We start from the raw sequence: 5353 nt of genomic DNA, 5'->3' as shown, positions 1-5353 counted from the left end.
AAAAAATGTTTCCTTTTAACGTTACTCCTAAGACTTCAAAACAAAGCTCCTGGGTGGGCTCGAACTAGCAACCTTTCGGTTAACAGCCGAACGCGCTAACCATTGCGCCACGGATTTTAGGCAAAGAATAATCGTCAAGTATTGTTGAAAAATATTTTCTTTTTACGTTACTTCTAAGACTTCAAAACAACGCTCCCTTGTGGGCTCGAACCACAAACCTTTCGGTCAACAACCGAACGCGCTAACCATTGCGCCACGGAAGCTTAGGCAAAGAACAATCGTCAAGTATTGTGGAAAATATTTCCTTTTTACGTTACTTCTAAGACTTCAAAACAACATTCCGGGTGGGCTCGAACCAACAGCCTTTCGTTTAACAGCCGATCGCGCTAACCATTGCGCCACGGAAGCTTAGGAAAAGAATGATCGTCAAGTATTGTGGAAAAATATTTCCTTTTAACGTTACTTCTAGACTTCAAAACAAAGCTCCTGGGATGGGCTCGAACTAACAACTTTTCGGTTAACAGCCGAACGCGCTAACCATTGCGCCACGGATTTTTAGGCTAAGAATGATCGTCAAGTATTGTGGAAAAATATTTCCTTTTTACGTTACTTCTAAGACTTCAAAACAACGCTCCCGGGTGGGCTCGAACCGCAAACCTTTCGGTTAACAGCCGAACGCGCTAACCATTGCGCCACGGAAGCTTAATCGAAGAATGATCGTCAAGTATTGTGGAAAAATATTTCCTTTTAACGTTACTTCCACGACTTCAAGACAACGCTCCCAGGTGGAATCGAACCACCAACCTTTCGGTTAACAGCTGAACGCGCTAACCATTGCGCCACGGAAGCTTAAGCGAAGAATGATCGTCAAGTATTGTGGAAAAATATTTCCTTTTAACGTTACTTCTAAGACTTCAAAACAAAGCTCCTGGGTGGGCTCGAACTAACAACCTTTCGATTAACAGCCGAATGCGCTATCCCTTGCGCCACGGAAGCTTAGACAAAGCATGATCGTCGAGTATTGTGGAAAAATATTTCCTTTTAACGTTACTCCTAAGACTTCAAAACAAAGCTCCTGGGTGGGCTCGAACTAGCAACCTTTCGGTTATCATCCGAACGCGCTAACCATTGCGCCACGGATTTTAGGCAAAGAATAATCGTCAAGTATTGTTGAAAAATATTTTCATTTTACGTTACTTCTAAGACTTCAAAACAACGCTCCCTTGTGGGCTCGATACACAAACCTTTCGGTCAACAACCGAACGCGCTAACCATTGCGCCACGGAAGCTTAGGCAAAGAACAATCGTCAAGTATTGTGGAAAATATTTCCTTTTTACGTTACTTCTAAGACTTCAAAACAACATTCCGGGTGGGCTCGAACCAACAGCCTTTCGTTTAACAGCCGATCGCGCTAACCATTGCGCCACGGAAGCTTGGGAAAAGAATGATCGTCAAGTATTGTGGAAAAATATTTCCTTTTAACGTTACTTCTAGACTTCAAAACAAAGCTCCTGGGATGGGCTCGAACTAACAACTTTTCGGTTAACAGCCGAACGCACTAACCATTGCGCCACGGATTTTTAGGCAAAGAATAATTGTCAAGTATTATGGAAAAATATTTCCTTTTTACGTTACCACTAAGACTTCAAAACAAAGCTCCTGGGTGGACTCGAACCACCAACTTTTCGGTTAACAGCCGAGCGCGCTAACCATTGCGCCACGGATTTTTAGGCAAAGAATGATCGTCAAGTATTGTGGAAAAATATTTCCTTTTTACGTTACTTCTAAGACTTCAAAACAACGCTCCCTCGTGGGCTCGAACCACAAACCTTTCGGTCAACAACCGAACGCGCTAACCATTGCGCCACGGAAGCTTAGGCAAAGAACAATCGTCAAGTATTGTGGAAAATATTTCCTTTTTTACGTTACTTCTAAGACTTCAAAACAACATTCCGGGTGGGCTCGAACCAACAGCCTTTCGTTTAACAGCCGATCGCGCTAACCATTGCGCCACGGAAGCTTAGGCAAAGAGCAATCGTCAAGTATTGTGGAAAATATTTCCTTTTTACGTTACTTCTAAGACTTCAAAACAAAGCTCCTGGGATGGGCTCGAACTAACAACTTTTCGGTTAACAGCCGAACGCGCTAACCATTGCGCCACGGATTTTTAGGCAAAGAATAATTGTCAAGTATTATGGAAAAATATTTCCTTTTTACGTTACCACTAAGACTTCAAAACAAAGCTCCTGGGTGGACTCGAACCACCAACTTTTCGGTTAACAGCCGAACGCGCTAACCATTGCGCCACGGAAGCTTAGGCATAAAACGATCTTCAAGTATTGTGGAAAAATATTTCCTTTTTACGTTACTTCTAAGACTTCAAAACAAAGCTCCTGGGTGGGCTCGAACTAACAACCTTTCGGTTAACAGCCGAATGCGCTATCCCTTGCGCCACGGAAGCTTAGACCAAGCATGATCGTCAAGTATTTTAACACGTGATGTGATAAGGAGGCCTATTATTTTCTGTCGGCTGCTACGCGATTGTTAAGCGAGTTACTAGAAAGAAAAGCTGTGTTGAGGCCGGTTCGTGTGTTAATGAAATGAAAGATATATATAATAACTATTATACTGTGGAATAACGTATTAAATAACCGCGACAGTTATGTACTAATTAGAGATAATCATTTATATTAGCTTTATTAATAAACTAATTTAATGCAAAGTCGGCTATGATTATTGGTAACGATAATATAACAATTCAACATGGTAGCAGAGCGTGGTTGCCAATAATCTAGTAGTGAGTTAGAATTTATAATATCGCGGAGTTCATCTACGGTAGCCAAATAGCAAACCAGCATGTGTCGGGAACATTGAGGCAATAGTATCCGTGTGCGATAGACAAGACAAAAATCGGGCCTTGGACATGATCAAATCAGGAACGGACATAACCAAAAGCGTACAACAAGGATGATACACGTGACCTAGGAGGGACATTGACTGGAGGAAGGTTCAACTGTAGATTGAAGATTAACAAGGTAACGAATTGCAACAAATAAGATTGTGAATAGAGACTTTTGAACAATGACAATAACTATGCGTTACAATAAGAATAATAGTAGTATAGTCCGAGTATAAGACAATATATATAAAACAATAGAATATAGGAGATTAGTAATCAGTTAAGATGTCTGACGACGAAGAGGAGTATGGTGCTTCGAATAATTCATTTTCATTTCGTAAATTACGAGATGGCAATTACGACTCATGGAAAATGAATATCCGAGCAGCTTTGCTAGATTTTGGATTATGGGGCAGAGTAGATGGTACGGTAGTAGAGCCAGCAAACACAGCCACGGCAACGGAAAAGGAATCATATCAGAGACGAAATGAAAGAGCCATGTCGAAAATAACCCTAGCCATTAGCGATTCAAATAAAAGGTTGATAGCGAAACAAAAGACAGCAAAAGGGGCGTGGGACGAGCTTGCTAAAATTTATGAACCCAAATCAAAGGCGAGGAAGGCAGAGTTGCGAGAGGCGTTTCTAGAATGCCGATATTCTAATAAGGAATCAATGGCAACACATTTGGCGAAAATCACCAGTATTGCAGAAGAACTTATTGACGCAGGCCTATCACTCACAAATGAAGAAATAGCATTTCAAATGTTGTATAAATTACCTCCTGAATATAATCAAGTATCATCGTTAGCGTATCATTGGAAGGACTCTGACTTTACCCCTGACAATGTGAAGGCATTATTAATAGCGGAACATGATAGACAAAAGCGATTAGAAGTAGCAGAGTTCAAGGAGCAAACACAGGCAGGTTTTTCTTCTTTGGCTAGAAACAAATCCAGAGGACGTAATCAGAGTAGGCATAGAAGTACATCTAGATCTAGAAGACAACAAACTCCTAGACTATGTTACAATTGTAATGAAGAGGGGCATTACGCTAGAGATTGTCGGAATACGAGGCAATATAAACGAACTGAGACGAGGGAAAGTAGAAGGGACGGAAGGAAAGCATTTTTTGCCTCAACACTAATTGCAGTCAAGAGTACAGAAGATTGCGTCCTCGACACCTGGGCAACCCACCACTTTTGTAATAATAAAGCTTGGTTCGAAAGCTATAGAGAAATGGAGTCTGAAGTAGAAATCGCGGAAGGTGGGGCGTAGGCACAAGGTGTCGGAACAATAGCGTTATCTATTCGAAATGGTGCTGAAATAATCACGTTAACGGATGTCATCTACATACCAGGATATAATAGGAATTTAATATCAGTTCGGAAATTCGATAATCAAGGGTATAAAACGATAGTCCAGCATGGCCTCATGACAATATACGACACCGAAAATAAATTCTTCATGAGTGCAAAGTTAACGGACGAAAACCTATATATAGCGGCTGCCAAGGTACACAGAGACTACAAGCAAGGACATGAAACACGTTATATTAGACAAGCTAAAACCTATACTGCAACTATGGCCAACATCACAAGATGGCACCAAAGATTAGGGCACCCATCCGAAAAAAGACTGAACGACTTGCAGGCCTATCAGATGGTCGAAGGCTTACCACAGCTACAGGGTGAATGGGAACGTGTCATTCATGTAGAGTATCCAAGGCGACGAGAGCGCCATCTACACAAATAGCTGAACGAGGTACCACACAGGTATTGGAAGTGGTGCATAGTGACGTCTGGGGACCGGCACCAACAATATCAAGAAATGGTGCGAGGTACATCACTACTTTTATAGACGACTATACAAGACGAGCTACGATATATTTGATGACATCGAAGGACCAAGCCTATGAGAAATTTAAGGAATACAAAGCATTCACAGAAAGGCAGACTGGAAAGAAAATCAAAAACTTAAGAACCGATAATGGTATGGAGTATTGCTCCCAGAAGTTCGAAACGTATTGTAAAGATCTTGGATTACAAGTACAACGAACTAATACTCATACACCTGAAATGAACGGCGTAAGCGAAAGATTTAACAGGACATTATTAGACGGAATAAGAACAATATTGGAAGACTCTCAATTACCCCAACAATTATGGGCGGAAGCAGCGTTAGCGTTGACCTATTTGTCTAACAGACTGCCACATTCAAAGTTACCACATAAAGTACCAATGGAGGAATGGTCACAAAGAAAACCAAGTGTAAGACATTTGAGGAGGTACGGATGTCTAGCCTATGCGTATTTGCCGAAACCTCATCGAAATAAATTCCAAAACAGAGCGAGGGAAGGTATAATGGTTGGTTACGCAGTGAAGACGAAAGGATACAGAATATGGTTGCCGATAGAGGACAAGATAATAGAGACTAAACATGTTCGTTTTGATGAG

This window comes from Phalangium opilio, unplaced genomic scaffold (assembly GCF_054372755.1).
Source record: "Phalangium opilio isolate 3A_F unplaced genomic scaffold, DU_Popi_V2 ptg000094l_1, whole genome shotgun sequence".
NCBI lineage: Eukaryota > Metazoa > Arthropoda > Arachnida > Opiliones > Phalangiidae > Phalangium > Phalangium opilio.
This window is presented reverse-complemented; position numbering follows the sequence as displayed.